Source organism: Lithobates pipiens, unplaced genomic scaffold (assembly GCF_037356315.1).
Source record: "Lithobates pipiens isolate NorthernLeopardFrog02 unplaced genomic scaffold, aLitPip1_a1.2 Scaffold_27, whole genome shotgun sequence".
Lineage (NCBI taxonomy): Eukaryota > Metazoa > Chordata > Amphibia > Anura > Ranidae > Lithobates > Lithobates pipiens.
Window position 1 is genome coordinate 207,238,833 of NW_027507788.1, and position 20,927 is coordinate 207,259,759.

The 20,927-nt window shown below is 46.6% G+C and overlaps 1 protein-coding gene across 1 annotated transcript in view; it reads left to right on the plus strand.

Moving 5' to 3' along the window:
- Window positions 1–1,154: 1,154 nt before the first annotated feature.
- The window catches only part of LOC143934485 (nicotinamide N-methyltransferase-like), a 128,768-nt gene continuing 108,995 nt past the window's right edge, over window positions 1,155–20,927 (plus strand). Inside the window, exon 1 of the mRNA XM_077458143.1 lies at window positions 1,155–1,299. The gene's annotated coding sequence lies outside the window, so the exon portion shown is untranslated. The remainder of the gene's footprint in view (window positions 1,300–20,927) is intronic.

Sequence of the window (20,927 nt, forward strand, 5' to 3'; positions counted from 1 at the left end):
CCAAAGTGTAAAAAGACCTCTGGTCATTTACCAGCAAAATGGTCCGGTCTGAAAGTGGTTAATTGTGACACTAATGCCGCGTACACACAACCGGACTTTCCTGCAGCCTAGGTCCGGCCGTCTTCCCGACTGACTTTTGGCGGACTTCCGACGGACCTTCCAAATGAATGGACTTGCCCACACACGAACGGACTTAGCCCCTGTACACACGGTCGGACATTCCGACAACCAAATCCGTCGGATCTTGTCCGAAACTGTTGCATACACACGGTCAGACAAAGTTGTCGGAAAATCCGATCGTTCAGAACGTGATGACGTAATTTCGTTACGACGGGACTACATTCAGGCTAGTAGCCAATAGCTTTGATGTAGGAATTTGATCTGAGCATGCGTGGCACTTGGTCTGATCCGAATTCTGTACACATGATCGGAGTATGTCCGATCGGAGCAGTTTTTGGAAAATTTGGTCCGACGGATATTCCGACGGAAACAGTCCGATGCAGACCACACACAGTCGGAATATCCGACAAAACGCTCCGATCGGACACATTCCGACGTAATCTCCGACCGTGTGTACAAGGGCTAAGTCTGTTCGAAAGTCCGTTCCTTTTGAAAGTGATGACGTAAGACAGGGCTAAAAAAAAAGGAAGTTCAATAGCCAGTAGCCAATAGCTTCCCTTGCGTCGTATATGGTCAGTCGGACCAGCATACAGACGAATGGTTTTCCCGATAGGAATTGAGTCCGTCGGAGAGATTTTAAACGTCTTCTGTTTCTAGGATCGTCTGACTTTTTTTTTTTTTATGAAAAACGATCGGATTAGCCCACACACGATCGGATTGTTCGATGGACTGATTCCGTCTGACCTAGTCTGCTGGAAAGTCATGTATTGTACCTTTATATGATTGCCTTTTTAACTTCAAACTATTAAAAGATTAATATTTTTGTAATACCTTTGTGATACCCTAGCTGCTTTCTGTGTGTGTGTTTCTTGGCGTGTGCTTATGTGTAAATCTTTCCTCCACCATTCCTTCCTGAAGAAACTGCTGTTTGTTTCACCATGTCTGACAGAACATGGTGTACCATGTCACAATGTGGCAGACATGGTGAAACAAACAGCAGCTTCTTCAGGAAGGTAAGGTGGAGGAAAGAGGATTTACATACAAGCACATACGAGTCCCACCAGCACAGCATAACCCAGTGAGGGGCAAGGAATATAGAAGGAGAGGAGCTGAGGAGTCGGGATTTGCAACCCAGCAGGGGAAGGTGATTTTAGACCTGGAAACAGGTCTGCATCCGGGGTGAGTCCAGCAGTGGACAATGGTGGGAGTCACTGCACATTTTATTATATAAGACCCACAAGGGTGAAGAACAATGTAATATGTCTTAGCCCTTGTACACACGGTCGGAGATTCCGACAACCAAATCCGCCGGATTCTGTCCGTCTGATTTTTTCCGACAGATCTTGTCCGAAACTGTTGCATACACACGGTCGGATGAAGTTGTTGGAAAATCCGATCGTTCAGAACGTGATGACGTTATTTCGTTATGATGGGACTACGTTCAGGCTAGTAGCCAATAGCTTTGGTCTAGGAATTTGATCTGAGCATGCGTGGCACTTTGACATACTCCGATCATGTGTAGAGAATTCCGATCGGACCAGTTTGTCGGAAAATATTTCCAGCAAGTTGGAAAATTTGGTCCGACGGATATTCCGATGGAAACAGTCCGATGCAGACCACACACAGTCGTGTTATTCGACAAAACGCTCCGATAGGACACATTCCGACGGATTCTCCGACCGTGTGTACAAGGGCATATAATGTGTCATATATAAGGAGCGCATCTATAAAGAAATACACACATATAAAAAAAAAAGAAATTTTAAAAAATTATATATATATATATATATATATATATATATATATATATATATATATATATATAATTATTTTCACAGAAAAAATGTACATTATAATTTGTTTATTTTGATCACTATATTTTGTTTATTTTGATTATTATTATTTTACCTATGTCGCTGAATGTTCACAATTGGATGTTTATCATTGAAGTTAATGAATTGATGTAATTTAGCCAATTTGCACTCTTATGCCCCATACACACACACGGTTGTAAATTCCGTCGAAAAAATCCGTGTGTGGGCTCTATCTGACTTTTTCCGTCAGAATTTCCGACGGAAAAAATTTGAGAGCCGGATCTAAAATTTTCCAACAACAAAATCCAATCTGACTTTTTCCAATGGTGTGTAGAGAATTTCCGACGGACAAAGTGCCACGCATGCTCAGAATAAATTACGAAACGAAAGCTATTGGCTACTGGCCTCTTTATAGTCCCGTCGTACGTGATTTATGTCACCTCGTTCCGAACGATCGGATTTTCAGACAACTTTGTCCGACCGTGTGTGTGCAACACAAGTTGTGGCCAAAATCCGTCTGAAAAAATCAGATGGATTTTGTGGTCGGAAATGTTCGACCGTGTGTATGGGGCATAAGATTTATAAAGTCACGTATTCATTTTATTATTCACTAATACTGTGATACTGATCACTTATTTATAATTCTTTATATTAATTATTATTTATGTTTAGTAACATTCATTTAAGCGCTGCACTGTTTGGATATGTATTTATGTTAAATGTCGGATGTCAAGACATAGGGGTTGATTTACTAAAACTGGAGAGCAGCTGTGTCAGGGCCACCATGGGGGGAGTACAGCCCATATACCCAGAGGGGCCCGGGTTCATTTGGGCACTGCTCGGGGGGGGGGGGGGGGGGCATGAGGGGCTCCAGTCCATTGACTTCACTGTTTTCTTTTTTTGCTGGCTGCCCTGAATGACAGACCATGGTCCATGAATGACAGTCTTCTTTCAACCACGGCTCTGCCACTTAGCAGCCTGATTTGTATTAACCTTCCTTTCCCCTCCCCTCGCTGCCGCCACCACCACCCCACATTCAATCTTAAGCCGCGTACACACGGGCGGACTGTCTGGCCAACTAAGTCCGTCAGACAATCCGACGGACAGTCCGTCCTACTTTTGAATGAACGGACTTGACCACACACGATGAACAAACAGTCCGTTGAAAGCTTGCGCGATGACGTGTACAACACGTACGACGGGACTAGAAATAGGACGTCCAATACTCAGCAATGCAACCTTCCGCCGTGTAAATCCTTTCTGAGCATGCGCCATACTTAGTCCGTCCAACTTGCCTACTCACGAGCGGATTGTCCGCTGAAACCAAAGTTGGACGGACAGTATTACGGAAATTCCGAAATACTTAGTCCGCCAGACTGTCCGCTGAAAAAGTCCGTTGAAGCCCACACACGAGCAGACTGTCCGCTGAAATGTGTTTCGGCGGACTAAGTTGGACAGACAGTCCGCCCGTGTGTACGCGGCTTTACACAGCAGGTAGGGAGAATACACAGCGTGTCTGGACAGAGGGCGAGAGATGCCCATCTTTTCATGTTAAGAGGCAAGTGATTTGTTGCGGCCAGTCCTAGCAACCAATCATCTGCCTCTTAACATGAAAAGATGGGCAGCTCTCGCCCTCTGTCTGGGCACGCTGTGTATCCTCCCTACTATCTGTTGTGTAAGGATGGATTAGTAATGGAGGGGCATTCATATAAAGGAGACTGGGGCTAGAGGTGCAAAGAGGGGGGCTGTGAAGGGGACTGAGGTGCAAAGAAGGGGGGGTTGTGAAGGGGATGGATGTGCAAAGAAGGGGGAGGCTGAAAAGGGGACAGATTTGCAAAGAAGGGGGGCTGTGAAAGGGATGGAGGTGCAAAGAGGGGGGGGCTGTGAAGGGGATGGAGGTGCAAAGAGGGGGGCTGTGAAGGGGATGGAGGTGCAAAGAGGGGGGCTGTGAAGGGGATGGAGGTGCAAATAAGGGGGGCTGTGATAGGGATGGAGGTGCAAAGAGGGGGGCTGTGATAGGGATGGAGGTGCAAAGAGGGGGGCTGTGAATGGAACTGAGGAGCAAAGAGGGGGGCTGTGAAAGGAATGCAGGTGCAAAGAAGGGGGCTGTGAAGGGGACAGAGGTGCAAAGAAGGGGGGCTGTGATAGGGATGGAGGTGCAAAGAAGGGGGCTGTGAATGGAACTGAGGTGCAAAGAGGGGGGCTGTGAAAGGAATGCAGGTGCAAAGAAGGGGGTTGTGAAGGGGACTGAGATGCAAAGAAGGAGGGATTGTGAAGGGGATGGAGGTGCAAAGAAGGGGGGCTGAAAAGGGGACTGATGTGCAAAGAAGGGGGGGGGGCTGTGAAAGGGATGGAGGTGCAAAGAGGGGGGCTGTGAAGGGGACTAAGGCGCAAAGAAGGAGGGGTTGTGAAGGGGATGGAGGTGCAAAGAAGGGGGGGCTGAAAAGGAGACAGATGTGCAAAGAAGGGGGGGGCTGTGAAAGGGATAGAGGTGCAAAGAGGGGGGTTGTGAAGGGGACTAAGGTGCAAAGAAGGAGGGGTTGTGAAGGGGATGGAGGTGCAAAGAAGGGGGGGGCTGAAAAGAGGACAGATGTGCAAAGAAGGGGGGGGGGGGCTGTGAAAGGGATGGAGCTGCAAAGAGGGGGGCTGTGAAGGGGACGGAGGTGCAAAGAAGGGGGGGCTGAGAAGGGGACAGGTGAGCAAAGAAGGGAGGGCTGTGAATGGGATGGAGGTGCAAGGGAGGGGGCTGTAAAGAGGACCGGAGTGCAAGGAAAGGGGTTGTGAAGGGGACAGGGCCCCTGGGAATGTTGGTGGTCAGGCCAGGGGGGCCCAGGCCCAAAGCTGTATAAGGGGCCCCAAAAAATCTGATGGCTGCCCTGAGCTGTGTTTTTGTAGCCAATCAGCTTCCAGTTTTTTTTTTTTTGTCAAAGCTTAAATGAATAAGCTAAAGTTAGAAGCTGATTGGTTACCATGCACAGCTGCACTAGATCTTGCACTCTCCTATTTTAGTAAATCAACCCCAGTAGTGCTTTTTTTCATGTATTTTTCACTATTAGTGCAATTTCACCTTGTTTATTTTAATTTAAGTTTTGACATGTTGGGTATCTTTTTACTTGGTGCAACCTCAGCTTTTATGTTTTACGAACAAAGTGTAGTAATTTATTGAGTTTTTGTGCCCCCTAAAACCAACTTGTGTTTTTTACTGAAATGTATTGTATGACATATAAATATATCTTATATATATCTTTGTAAAATGTAGATAAACTTTCTGGTTCCTGGAGGGGGGGGGGGGAGAGGTTTCCATAGCTAAGGGGCAGCAACTTCCTCTGACACTGCTGTTGCTATGGAGACCTGACCTACAACCTATTACACTGCTCGTGCTGCTCTGAGCATGTGCGAGATCTGGAGGTGCATGCTGGGTAACCAGCCTGCATGGAATACAGGAAGAGATACAGTCTGGCTTCAGATGCCCACACATGAGATGGCCGCAGCCTGCTGGGACTTACAAAAGTAAGAAATCAATGGTGCAAAAATACAAAACAAACCTTCGTTTACAGCGTTCCTTTACTAGAATACATTAACCACCTCCGGACCGCCCACCGTCGTTATATGTCGGTACTTTGAAGGAGGATATTCTTGTTATGGCAACAGCTAGCTACCATAACCCTGGTATCCTCTTCTTCAGTGAGCGGTCCGGTTTAAGATAACAGTGGTCTTTGTCCCCTGCCTGGGTATGGAGACGAGTGAGGGGGAAGATGGGCCCCACCCGTCTCCATATCACTGCAGGGCGGAAGCGACGTCAAAACGTCACTTCCGCCCATAGCTATTAACCAGTTCCCGTCCGCCGCACCCCGGTGTACGTCGGCATCACGCGCGCGTGCCAGCCAGAACCTCCGTGAGTCAGGTCGCAGGTCCCGATACCCGTGATCATCTCACGGAGAGGAAGAACAGGGAGATGCTAATGTAAACAAGCATCTCCCTGTTCTGCCTAGTGACAGTGTCACTGATCACCACGGCCTGTGATTGGGAGCTATGATCAGTGATGTGTCACAGCTAGCCCATCCCCCCCCTACAGTTAGAACACATCCCTAAGACACACTTAACCCCTACAGCGCCACCTACTGTTAACCCCTTCACTGCCAGTCACATTTACACAGTAATCAATGCAATTTTAATCGCACTGATCGCTGTATAAATGTGACTGGTCCCAAAATTGCGCCAAAATTGTCCGATGTGTCCGCCATAATGTCGCAGTCACAATAAAAATCACTGATCGCCGACCTTTACTAGTAAAAAAAAATATATATTAATAAAAATGCCATAAAACTATTTTGTAGATGCTATAACTTTTGCGCAAACCAATCAATAAACGCTTATTGCCAAAATTACCAAAAATGTGTAGAAGAATACGCCTCGGCCTAAACTGAGGAGAAAAAAATGTTTTTTTAGATATTTTTGGGGATATTTATTATAGCAAAAAGTAAAAAATGTGTTTTTTCAAAATTGTCGCTCTGTTTTTGTTTATAGCACAAAAAATTTAAAAAAACCCAGAAGCGATCAAATACCACCAAAAGAAAACCCTATTTCTGGGGAAAAAAGAGGACGTCAATTTTGTTTGGTAGCCACGTTGCACGACCGCGCAATTGTCAGTTAAAGCGACGCAGTGCCAAAACGCAAAAAGTGCTCTGTTCTTTGGCCAGCAAAAATGGTCAATGGCCTGCTTAAGTGGTTTAAGGGACATTTTTTTTTTTTTTTTTTTATTAAATGAATTTTTTTTTTTTTTATTGCATTTTAATGTAAATATGAGGTATTTTTTGACCCCAGATCTCATGTTTAAGAGGTCCTGTCATGCTTTTTTCTATTACAATGGATGTTTACATTCCTTGTAATAGGAATAAAAGTGACAAAATTATTATTATTTTTTTAAAAAGCAGTGTAAAAAATGTAAAAAAAAAGGTAAAATAAATAAGAACAAAAAAATTGTAAATGCGCCCCGTCCCGATGAGCTCGCGGACAGAACGCAGACATGACTAGCACCTGCATATCAAGACGTTGTTCAAACCACACATGTGAGGTATCGCCACGATCGGTAAAGCGAGAGCAATAATTCTAGACCTAGACCACCTCTGTTACTTAAAGTGGAAGTAAACCCATGGATTTAAACAGTTAAAAAAAGGCATGCCGGGAATGCTAACTGCACATTGGCTGTGCTCTCAGCCAAACTATCAAACCATCCAATGGCTGGTGTCATAACGAATCACATGTGCAGCACCATAGCAGTTGAAGATTAAACAGAGGCAAAGATGGCAGCTTCCTTGGCTGAAAACGATAGGGGAGTTTACTTCCACTTTAAAATATGCAACCTGTAGAATTTTTTAAACGTCACCTATGGAGATTTTAAGGGTAAAAATTTGTCTCCATTCTACAAGCCGGCGCAATTTTGAAGCGTGACATGTTGGGTATCAATTTACTTAGCGTTTTTAACTTGTAAACAACAAATTTTACAAAGAGGCTCGGTCCTTAAGTGGTAATCTTTTTTTTATTGGGACTCATGTTATGAGATTTGTGTAGAGACTTTTCATTCCACATATTTGTTTTTTTCCATTATGTTGGATTTTGTTTATTTTCTATACATTTTCTGTTAAGGCCCCTTTCACACATGCGGATGATATGTCCGTATTTCATCCATCCGTTTGCGGATGAAATACGGACATACATTCATCCCTATGGGATAGCGGGTGTCTGCGGATGAGCATCCACAGACACCCGATTTCGTCCGCCTCCGCAACTGTCCGATTCTGCAGACTGAGGAAAATCCTATTTTTCTATCCGTCTGCAGAGCGGATCGGATGAACACACACACACATGGTGCGTGCTCATCCGATCCCCATAGAGGAGAATGGAGAGCTGACAGGGCGGTCCCCGCACAGTGTGCGGAGACCGCCCTGTCCGCAGCCAGCTCAGCGGGGACAACGGAGCAATCCCCGTTGAACGAGCGGATCATCACGGGGCGGATCATTACTGATCTGCCCCGTGTGAAAGAGGCCTAATTTATATATTTTCTTCACATTGTGTAGCTGCTTTTATATTTAGTTTCATTCACATTCACTTTTATTATTCCAGTTTTTTGATAACTTGCGCAGTAATATTTTTTCCACATCTTTGCCATTCTGAACCTGTTTTGCATATTACTTCTAACTTTGTTTATTAGCCCTTGTACACACGGTCGGACATTCCGACATCAAAATCCGTCGGATTTTGTCTGAAACTGGTGTATGCAACACACACGGTCGGACAAAGTTATTGGAAAATCTGATCGTTTGTAACGTGATGACGTTATTTCGTTACGACGGGACTACATTCAGGATAGTAGCCAATAGCTTTGGTCTAGGAATTTGATCTGAGCATGCGTGGCACTTTGTCCGATCGGAATTCTCTACAAACGATCGGACAAAGTCCGATCGGATCATGTTGTCGGAAAATTTTATAGCCCAGCTCTAAAACTTTGTTGGTCGGATATTCCGGCGGAAACAGTCCGATGGAGCCCACACACGGTCGGATTATCGGACAACACGGTCCAATCGGACATTTTCCGTCGGAATGTCCGACCATGTGTACAAGGGGTAAAACTGCAAGTTTACGCCATTGGATTATTCAGCTGTTTATTTATTCGGCTAAAAGACGATGCAGACTAGGGATGAGCCGAACACCCCCCGGTTCGGTTCGCACCAGAACTTTCGAACGGACCCCACGTTCGTTACGAACGTTAGAACCCCATTGAAGTCTATGGGACTCGAACGTTCGAAATGGAAAGTGCTAATTTTAACGGCTAATATGCAAGATACTGTCCTAAAAAGGGTTTGGGGACCTGGCTCCTGCCCCAGGGGACATGGGTCAATGCCTAAAATGTTTTTTAAAATGGCCGTTTTGGCGGGAGCACTGATTTTAATGACGATTAAAGTGAAAAAAAAAAGTGAAATATTCCTTTAAATATGGTGCCTGGGGGGTGTCTGTAGTATGCCTGTGAAGTGCCACGTGTTTCCCGTGTTTAGAACAGTCCCTGCACAAAATGACATTAAACGGAAATAACACCATTTAAAACTGCTTGCGGTTTTAATGTTATATCTGGTTCCTGCAATATGGTTGAAAATCATTGAGAAAAATGGCATGGGTAGCCCTCCCTGCCCATTACCAGCCTATTTGGGTCTTGTACGCATATTAAGGGGAACCCCGTACCCATATTAAAAAAAGGAAATGTGTGTGGCCCCCAGGCCCTATATACTCAGAACAGCAGTATACAGGCGGTGCAAACAAGACAGGGACTGTGTAGGTTTGTTGTGTTAAGTTGAATCTGTTTGTCATTTTTAACTGGTACATTTTTAAAGTGTAGCTCCAGTCAAAAAAACTATTTTTAAGCTTTTTGGAAAACATAGGGAAGGGTTATCACCCCTGTATAATTTGTTTTGTCGTCCATCTTTTTTCATCTCACTTGCTGTTGTCTCCTTCCGTTTGCAAGTAGGAGATGTTTGTAAATTGGATGTTTGAAAGTAGGGGCCTGCCCTATATGCTCTGCAGAAATGGCAGAACAAGGTGTTGGTTTTGCCACAACATTGTAAGCCCTCAAAGTGACTCTTGGTGGGCGCTGGAGCGCCCTGCTGTGAACGATTATATCAAGAATTGTAATTACATGCCATTGTTGAACAGTGGTAGAAAAATGGACCTTTGGTGGTTGTGGTGCTGGTGCCACAACACTATAAGTCCTCACCGTTACTCTGGGTGGGCACAGGAAGGGGCCCTCCTGTGAAATATTATATCAAGAATCGTAATTACATGTCCCTGTTAAACAGGGGCAGAAAAATTGGGCCTTAGGCACTGGTGCTGGTGCCACCACACTGCAACCTCTGCCATATACTCTAGTTTTATTGCAGGAATTAGCCCTGCTGCAAAGCATTGCATCAAAAATTGTACTTAAACGCCCCTGTTAAACAGGGGCAGAAAAATTGGGCCTTAGGCACTGGTGCCATCACACTGCTACCTCTGCCATATACTCTAGTTTTATTGCAGGAATTAGCCCTGCTGCAAAGCATTGCATCAAAAATTGTACTTAAACGCCCCTGTTAAACAGGGGCAGAAAAATTGGGCCTTAGGCACTGGTGCTGGTGCCACCACACTCCAACCTCTGCCATATACTCTAGTTTTATTGCAGGAATTAGCCCTGCTGCAAAGCATTGCATCAAAAATTGTACTTAAACGCCCCTGTTAAACAGGGGCAGAAAAATTGGGCCTTAGGCACTGGTGCTGGTGCCACCACACTCCAACCTCTGCCATATACTCTAGTTTTATTGCAGGAATTAGCCCTGCTGCAAAGCATTGCATCAAAAATTGTAATTAAACGCCCCTGTTAAACAGGGGCAGAAAAATTGGGCTGCTGGCATCACCCAGAACCAAAAATGTTCTTCCAACATATCAGCGGAGGAGGAAGAGGATAGACAATCAACATAACAGGACAGTCAAACAGCATCAGCATAGGCAGTCTTGAAGGGATGTGGTATTTCAAAAAAAATGATTCGGTTACATCAGCTTCAGGTGCTTGGTAGCTGTGGGTGATCCAAGACTGATTCATCTTGATGAAGGTCAGTCGATCAACTGATTCGGTGGACAGGCGCACCCTGTGATCGGTAACAAAGCCACCAGCAGCACTGAAGGTGCGTTCCGAAAGAACACTGGATGCAGGACAGGCCAGTAGCTCAATTGCATACTGTGCAAGCTCTGGCCAGTGATCCATCCTCAAGACTCAGTAAGCCAGAGGATTTTCAGTGGGAAAGGTGTCCAAGTCTGACCTTGCCCCTAGGTATTCCTGCACCATGTAAATTAGACGCTGGCGATGGGTGCTGGAACCAATCATACCTTGGGGCTGCAGACTAAAAAATTGTCTGAAAGCATCAGTCAGACGGCCACCTTCTCCACCGCTCCTTCTGACTGATGCCTCAGCAACACGTTGTCCAGGACCAGGAGTTTGTGACCTCCCAGTCTCTGGGAACGCATTGCACAGAGCTTTCTGCAAGGCCTCCCGGAGATGTCTCATCCTCTGCTCCCTCTGCGATGGCAAGATAAGGTCGGCAACCTTACCCTTGTACCGTGGATCAAGGAGAGTGGCCAGCCAGTAATGGTCCCTCTCCTTGATCCGAAGAATACGAGGATCCTTCCGCAGGCTTTGCAGGATCAGGGAGGCCATGCAGCGTAGGTTAGCTGAGGCATTCGGTCCGGAGTCCTCTGGGTCACTAAGGACAACATGATCCGCAGCTACCTCCTCCCAGCCACGTACAAGTCCACGTGTTTCTTGGGACTGTAAATCATCCCTATAAGACTGCTGCTGCTGATGCTGAGTGCCAGCCTCCACCTCCATGCTGACACAATCATCCTCCTCCTCCTCTTCCTCCTCCTCACCCTCTTCCTGTGTGATGGGTGGCACAGCAGGAACACTGTCTGGATAAAGGGGGCCTTGAGAGGCAAGGAAGTCCTCCTCTTCCTGCCTCTGTTCTGCCTCAAGTGCCCTGTCCATTATTCCACGCAGCGTATGCTCCAAGAGGTGGACAAGAGGTACAGTGTCACTGATGCATGCACTGTCACTGCTCACCATCCTTGTGGCCTCCTCAAACGGTGACAGGACAGTGCATGCATCCCTGATCATGCCCCACTGGCGTGGTGAGAAAAAACCAAGCTCCCCTGACCCTGTCCTGGTGCCGTAGTCGCACAGGTACTCATTGATGGCCCTCTGCTGCGTGTGCAGCCGCTGCAGCATGGCCAATGTTGAGTTCCATCTGGTGGGCATGTCACATATAAGGCGGTTCTTGGGCAGGTTCAACTCCTTTTGGAGCTCAGCCAGCCGAGCACAGGCATTAAATGATCGGCGGAAATGCACACAGACTTTCCTGGCCTGCTTCAGGACATCATGTAAGCCGGGGTACCTGCCCAAGAACCGCTGCACCACCAGGTTAAGGACGTGAGCTACACAGGGCACATGGGTCAGTTGTCCCTGTCGGAGGGCGGAGAGGAGGTTGGTGCCATTGTCGCAAACCATCATTCCTGGCTTAAGCTGGCGTGGCGTCAACCACCTCTCGGGCTGCCCCTGCAGAGCTGACAAAACATCCGCCCCAGTGTGGCTCCTGTCCCCCAAACAAACCAGCGCAAGCACGGCATGGCATCGTTTTGCCTGCGTACTTGCGTAGCCCCTGGAACGCCTACGGAGCACCGCTGGTTCTGAGGACAGAGCACTGGAAGAGGCCATGGAGGAAGAAGAAGAGGAGGGGGTGGAGGAGAGAGGTGTGTCACAACCAATAGTAGCATTTTGGAGGCGTGGTGGCGGAACAACCTCCAACACTACTGCACCTTGTCCTGCATCCTTCCCAGCAGCCAGAAGAGTGACCCAATGGGCCGTGAAAGACAGGTAACGTCCCTGTCCATGCCTGCTGGACCATGAGTCAGCGGTAATATGCACCTTACCGCTGACCGCCCTGTCCAGCGAGGCAAGGACATTGCCTTCCACATGCCGGTAGAGAGCCGGAATCGCCTTCCGTGAGAAAAAGTGGCGTTTGGGGACCTGCCACTGAGGAACCGCACATTGTACAAACTCACGGAAGGGGGCCGAGTCTACCAACTGAAAAGGCAGCAGTTGAAGTGCTAGCAATTTAGCCAAGCTAGCATTCAACCGCTGGGCATGTGGATGGCTGGGAGTAAACTTCTTCCGCCGGTCCAGCAACTGGGGCAGGGACATTTGCTTGCTATAATCGGATGTGGATGTACCACTAGCAGAGTTCCCGGAAGCACTTGGCTGTGACACACCTAATTCTACACCTTCATTCCTCTCAGAGCAGGTTTCAGAGAGGACTGAAGGTCTAGTGGGGTTGGAGATGCCAGCTGATGAGGAGCAAGGAGAGGTCCGCTTTGTTCTTTGGTGTGGGTCTTTGAGGTACGCTTGCCAACGAGCTGCATGGCAGGTCAACATATGTCTGGTCAAGCATGTGGTGCCCAAGCGGCTGATGTTTTGGCCACGTGAGATACGCTTGAGACATATGTTGCAAATAGCAGCGGTGCGATCTGATGCACTCGTCTCAAAAAAGGCCCACACCAAAGAACTTTTAGAATAACGCGCAGAGGAAGCGCTCTGCACAGGCGGAGCTCTGCGGTGTGATTCAGTCGGTGTGCTGCCCCTATGCTGGCCCCTGGAGGGCATCCTGCCTCGTTGGACATGTGCCTCCTCCTCCTCCTCCCTCCTTCCAGGCACCCACGTGGAGTCAGTGCCCTCATCATCCCCTCCCTCTTCATCGCTGTAGCAAACCTGGCAGTATGCTGCAGCTTGTGGAACATGACTGCCAGATTGCTGTCCTTCTTGAGCATCCCCTCTCTCTGCGCTCACGCTACTGCCTTCCTCTAGCTGAGTGTCATCATCAGAGCCCACCAAACACTGGGCATCCTCCTGGAGCATGTACCCAACACTGTGCTCAAAGAGTTCAGGAAACTCCTCAGGAGGACGTGGTGGGTCTAGGGAAGGAGTCACTGATGATGACATTGAGAGGAGGGAAGACGATGCGTTGGCAGCTGCTTTGCTACTACCCTGAGACTGGGTGAGAGAGGATGAGGAGGATGAAGAGGGCTTGGTCATCCACTCTACCAAGTCGTTGGCATGTTGCGGTTCAACATGTCCAGCTGCAGAAAAGAAGGACAAGCATGTCCCATGGCCACGTGCTGATGACAATGCACCGCGTCCATGACCAGCACTGTTGTCTCTAGACACAGAGCCTGCTTGCCCTCTTTTATCGGCTCGCGCCTGTCTGCCTCTCCTTGCTGGCCTTCCAGACATGGTAATGGCCTGAAGGGAGTTGGGTAAAACAGTAGTTGGGTAGTTTATATTGTGCTGGAGGCACACAACACCCACTAACTCCTGCAGATGCCTTTTTTATAGAACAGCAGAGATAAAGGGGTATATACAGATGTATACTGTGCTGTGCTGGAAGCACACACAACTTCCAATAACTCCTGCAGATGACAATTGGGCCCAAATAGAGAACAGCTATGTAGGTGGATTATAGCGGTATGTACTGGGTACAGAGCACGCAGACAGCACGCACTATCTCCTGACACTACTGACTGCAAGCTCTATTATTAAAGATGGACCACTAGCTATATAGGTGAGGTGAATATCGCGGTGTATACTGCGGTCAGGGCACGCAGACAATAACCAGAAAACAGCAGAGTTAAAGGGGTATATACAGATGTATACTGTGCTGTGCTGGAAGCACACACAACTTCCAATAACTCCTGCAGATGACAATTGGGCCCAAATAGAGAACAGCTATGTAGGTGGATTATAGCGGTATTTACTGGGTACAGAGCACGCAGACAGCACGCACTATCTCCTGACACTACTGACTGCAAGCTCTATTATTAAAGCTAGATCACTAGCTATATAGGTGAGGTGAATATAGTGGTGTATACTGCGGTCAGGGCACAGACAATAACCACTACACAAGAGCAAGATAGGAAATCAGCAAAAAACGATTGGTGTGTACTGTGTTGAAGGTACACAGAACACCCACTGCTTCAGATGCCAACACACTACACGAGGCCGCCTCAAAGGCGGCCTTATATAGTGTGGGGCGTGCACTACACAGCCTGAGCTATGATTGGCCACAGGCATCCTGCCTGTGGCCAATCATGGCTCTCCTCGCTGCTGGCGCTGCGATTGGCCAAGCATGCGGGGTCACAGTGCATGCTTGGCCAATCACGAGCCAGCAATGCACTGCGCCATCGCAGTGCATTGTGGGCCGTGCGCGCCACACGAATTTTGACGCAAACGGACCAAGTGTTCGGATTTCGCCGAACGGACGAACAGCCAATGTTCGAGTCGAACGTACGTTCGACTCGAACACGAAGCTCATCCCTAATGCAGACATACGTAGCAATCAAGGAAAATGACACGTTTATACATTTTTGTATCAACCGAAGATTTTTGTTGCGTACAGAACACAGAGAAACAATTTAACACGTTTCCCCAATGTTTTAAAATAAAAGGGGTATACAACTATTGCAAAATGTACTATTTCAATGATCAGTATAACAGCCTAACACCCGTGCTGCTTTAACTCCAGCATATAGGTGAATCTCATAAAATTAGAATATCATCGAAAAGCTAATTTATTTCAGTAATTCAATTCAAAAAGTGAAACTCATATATTTTATATAGATGCATTACACCTCCTTTTTTCTTTCTTTCTTTTTTTTTTTTATTGCCCCTGAATGCAGCTCTATTATAGCTAATGTGTCCATGCTCAGTATGCCATTTACATTTGTATTTTAGAGCAGTGTTTAGGGCAGGGCTCGACAAAACCCGGGCGCCAGGTCGCATTTGTGACTAGAATTAGCGACCTGGTGCCTGGGGCAGCACAGCTGGGGGTATCCTGTCTCCGTTGACCCCCCCCCCCGCGTGATGGTGTCGGCCGTTCCGCCGGCGGACGGCAATGGAGGCCGCGGCTTTGAGGCCTTTTGCGGTCCTATGATTCCTTCTGGAATCTGGTGCCCTCTTGTGGTGGCCGTTGGTATGACAACCAGCAATGCTAATGGAGCTTCCTCTGCCTGTTTTTTTATTGCCTGCCTATCTCCTTCCTTTTATTTAGAACCCCTAAACATTATATATATTTTTTATTCTAACACCCTAGAGAATAAAATGGTGGTTGTTGCAATACGGTCTGTCACGCCGTATTTGCGCAGCATGTACAAGCGCACTTTTTTTGGGGAAAAATAATTTATTTAATAAAAAAATAAGACAACCAATTTTTTTTATATTGTTAAAGATAATGTTACGCCGAGTAAATTGATACCCAACATGTCATGCTTCAAAATTGCACCCGCTCATGCAATGGCGACAAACTTTTACCCTTTAAAATCTCCATAGGTGACGTTTAAAAAAATTCTACAGGTTGCATGTTTTGAGTTACAGAGGAGGTCTAGGGCTAGAATTATTGCTCTCACTCTACCGATCACGGCGATACCTCCTATGTGTGGTTTGAGCACCGCTTTCATATGCGGGCGGGACAGGGCGCATTTTAAAAAAACATTTTTTTCTTATTTTAACTTTTATTTTTATTTTTTTCACTGTTCTTTTAAAAAAAAAATGTGTCACTTTTATTCTTATTACAAGGAATGTAAAAATCCCTTGTAATAGAAAAAGCATGACAGGTCCTCTTAAATATGAGCTCTGGGGTCAGAGAGACCTCAGATCTCATATTTACACTAAAATGCAATAAAAAAATAAAATAAAATTAAAATAAATAAAATGTCCCTCCTAAGAGCTATGGGCAATGACTTGGAGACGGGGGGGGGGGGGGGGGGGGGCTATCTTCCCCTCACTCGTCTCCATGTTTGGCCAGGGACAGGTCCGGATCACTGTTACCGACCTGGCTCTCCTAACTTTTTAAGCTGGCTCCTAGATTCCAAGCAAATTTGTGAAAGCCCTGGTTTAGGGGCATAAAAATGTCCCAAACTTACACTTGGAGAGGCGCTCACTGGCATAATTTATGCACATATGCGCATGAACATGCATAATACCTCTTAGTGGCTAGAATAAATTAATTTTTTAAGCCAGTAGTATAAATTTATGTGCATATACTTCTAAACACTATATGCCAGTAAATGCACATAAACGTGTGTAATTCCATGCCAAAAAAAGCTTTTATTAAGCTCCTGGCAGATTGATCCAGCATGCGTAGGAGTATTTTAATATGCTTGTGTCCATAAAGCTTAACCACCTGCTGCCCGCCATATAGCAGAATGACGGCAGCAAAGTGGTTGTGATATCCTGACCAGACGTCATATGACGTGATCAGGATATTACAGCTGGGGCATGCCCGCGGGGGGCGTGCAGCATGGCAATCGGAGGTGCTGTGTGTCAGTCTGACACACCGCAACTCCCATTGTGATATGAAGCCTCTGAAAGAGGCTTCTTACCACGTGATCAGCTGTGACCAATCACAGCTGATCACAGCGTGAACCTTGGTTCACGCTGCCAGGGAGAGCCGATCGGCGTCTCTCTCTGTTGGGGGGGGGGGGGGTTCTGTGCTGATAATCAGCACATTGATTATCAGAACAGCTCCCGTCAAAAAGTACCCATCAGTGCCCAACACCTGCCAGCCTGTCCCCATAATAAATGCCTGTCAGTGCCCACAACAGTGACGATTAGTGCCCACAACAGTGCTAATCAGTGCCCAAAGAAGTGCCAATTAGGGCCCCATCAGTAGTGCCTGTCAGTACACCAGGGATATGCAATTAGCGGACCTCCAGATGTTGCTAAACTACAAGTCCCATCATGCCTCTGCCTCTGGGTGTCATATTTGTGGCTGTCAGAGTCTTGCTATGCCTCATGGGACTTGTAGTTCTGCAACAGCTGGAGGTCCGCTAATTGCATATCCCTGCAGTACACCATCAAACTGCCACTGAGTAATGCCTATTAGTAGCTCCTCATTAGTGCTGCCTATCCAGTGCCACCTATCAGTGCCCATCAGTGCCGCCAATTAGTGCCCATTAGTGGCGCCGATTAGTGCCCATCAGTGCCGCCCGCCTATTAGTGCCCATCAGTGCCGCCTATTAGTGCCCATCAGTGCCGCCTATTAGTGCCCATCAGTTTTTTTTTATTAAATTGAGGGTCTTTTTTGTTTATAGCACAAAAATTAAAAAAACGCAGAGGGGATCAAATACTACCACACCAAAAGCAAACTCTATTTGTGGGAAGAAAATGATAAAAATGTAGTTTGGGTAGATTGTTGCATGACCGCGCAATTGTCATTCAAAATGTGACAGCACTGAAAGCTGAAAATTGTCCTGGGCAGGAAGGGGGGGAAAGTGCCTGGTATGGAAGTGGTTGATATTTCTAGTCATAGAAGCAAGCAGAGCATGCTGGGGCTTGCAGTTCCACAAAATCTGATCATTCTCTGGTATTAGCAGAGTAGGGTGAGGAAGAGATACAGGAAATGGACATACATTGTTTGTATGAATACGGTTTCTATCACTTTTAGCTTTTCATGGATGCTTCCAATTTATTATAGATTTGTAGAATAATTTCTTGCAATTGAATAGCATCGCTGTAATGTTTTAAAAATGAATTGCGAGAGATCTGCAGTCTTGTGAAATTTCTTTTGGTGTCAGTTGTGGTCGCCGCTGTTAACTCTTGGCGATATCTACAGTTGTGGATTGCAAGACTGTATGAATTATAATACATTTTCCAATTGGTTTTATAATATGTAGTCCGAAAGGATTACCCAAGTCATTTTCTTTTCATTTGTTTGTATTTATTTACTTTTGTGGAGTCTTCTGCATGCTGTGCTTGATAAAGCAAAAGCTACAAAATGCATTAAATAGATAAAAGTAAATAGAAAAAAACTGGGATAATTCTGCAAATATCCTGAACAGCATGAACAATACTGGAGGAGGTTTAGGCAAGTGATTTGCACTAATTGGGTTAGTAGGTCCCACGTAGGAGGAGCAGCAACTTAGACCCCTTTCACACCACACCGCCCATTGCGTCGGCGGTAAAACGCCGCTATTTTTAGCGGTGTTTTACCGCCGGATTTGCGGCGCATTATGGGCGCTAGCGGGGTCGCTTTTACCCCCGCTAGCGGCCGCAAAAGGGTTAAAACCGCCGGCAATACGCCACAATAGCAGCGTTTTGCCGGCGGTATTACAGCGCTGCCCCATTGATTTCAATGGGGAGCAGCGGTGGAGGAGCGGTAAACACACCGCTCCTTCACCGCTCCAAAGAAGCTGCTGGCAGGACTTTTTTCTGACGTCCTGCCAGCGCACCGCTGTAGTGTGAAAGCCCTCGGGGCTTTCACACTACACACAATGGTGCAGCTTCTTTAGGGCGGATTGCAAGCGCTATTTCTAACGCTATTGCGCCTGAAAAACGCCCTGGTGTGAAAGGGGTCTAAAACTGTGACAGTTTTGAGGCAGTGCTTCCATCTTCCATCCATCGTCCATCCCCTGCACCCCACAATATTGTCCAGGACCAGTGCTGCGGGATTCAGAGGAGCACATAATGTGTAGATGTATTTCTGCACTTTTTTTAGAAAAAAGAGCTGCAAGCATAAAAATCGGTTTAGGGTAGTTAGGCAGACATGTAAAGTTCTTTTTGGTTGACTTGGTGTTGAGTTATTCACTTTCAGGTCAGTACAGAGGACAAGGGGACAAGGGTGCCATTTCTTCAAGGCCCTTGCCATGACTGGCGGCCAATCAAAGCGCCAGAGTCCACAAAACTGAAATAAATCTGGGAAAGATGTGAGCCGTGTCAGCGGATGTGCAAGGCATAGTTCTAAGATAATATACAATACATACTAGCTCATTATGCCTTTTTGTTTTGTTTTGTTTTTTTGATTTTTTTAAACTTCTTTAATGTCCAATTGCTTGACAGGCCGAAACGCGTTACACGTCTTTACAAGCAACAAGCATTTTTGTCTCTTGTAAACATGTCAGGTGCTTGGGCGTTAATTCTTTGGCCAGAATATTACAAGGGACAAGCGTTTTCCCCCGTGGCCAATCACTTTTTGGGGTTGTAGCCATCTGGATGTGAAGAGTTGTTGCCTCTGAAATGACCTTGGGCTATATGGAGCAGCCGGTCCCGATGGCTGGGTTAGAATTAGGGGTTTGCAACACCAAAGCACAATCCTGATCCCAGCAAGTACAAGCACATGACTGTGGTGGGCAGGGTCCATTTAAACATTTAGCTGCTGGTTTTACAAGGTTAGGACATGCTATTTGTTACCTGCATGTAGCTCATACAATCAGAAGGAATCATGCTCATCCTCCCATGACTAATATTTTGGAAATTATGAGTATTGCAACATAGTCCCTCTGATCTTTGGCAAATGAAAATGACGCAGGTTTCCGTTACATCAGAGGGAGCTGGGGTCACCTGAACGTCACTGGGGAAGCCCCACTTTCCCTTTGTGTCAGAGGGGGGCGGGGTCAGGTGACGGTTGGCCCCACCCTCCTCAGCTAAAAGTGTCTGGCTGCCGGGATTCCCACAGTGTCTGCGGTGGAGACAGGATGGATGCGCTGCGCTGGAGGGAGAGATCACCCATCGCTGGATGAGATAACCCATCGCTGGACCCCAGAGAGATAATCATCAATCGCTGGACAGCAAGAGTTGATTACCACCACTGGAATCTTTTTTTTATTTTTTTTATTTTTAATAAAGGACTTTTGCAACGGTGTGTTTTTTTAACATTTTTTACACTTTCTTTGTGAAATGGTAGGGGTACTTTTCTACCCCCTTACCATTTCAAACAGGGGGGGGATCTGGGGGTCCCCTTGTTAAAGGGGGCTTCCAGATTCTGATAAGCCCCCCACCCACAGACCCCCACAACCACCGGCCAGGGTTGTGGGGATGAGGCTCTTGTCCTCATCAACAAGGACAAGGACAAGGTGCTTTGGGGGGGTCCCCAAAGCATCCTCCGAATGTTGAATGTTGAGAGCACATGGCCTGGTACGGTTCAGGAGGGGGGGTGCTCTCTCGCCCCCCTCTTTTCCTGCGGCCTGCCAGGTTGCATGCTCGGATAAAGGGTCTGGTATGGATTTTTGAGGGGAACTCCATGCCATTTATTTTTTTAAATTTGACGCGGGGTTCCCCTTAATATCCATACTAGACCTGAAGGGCCTGGTAATTGAATTTGGGGGAACCCCACGCTTTTTTTTTTTTTTATCAATGACTTTGAATGACTGTTATCTGTATTACAGGGAGCTGCCAATTCATTATAGCCGCGAGTGCTTTTAAATGACTTTTGTTCTCTGTAAAAATGACAGGGACAGTTCTAAGCACGGGAAACATGCGCCCCTTCACAGGCATACTATACACACCCCCCAGGTACGAAATTTAAAGGAATATTACACTTTTATTGTTTCACTTTATGCATTATTAAAATCACTGCTCCCAAAAAAAATCAGTTT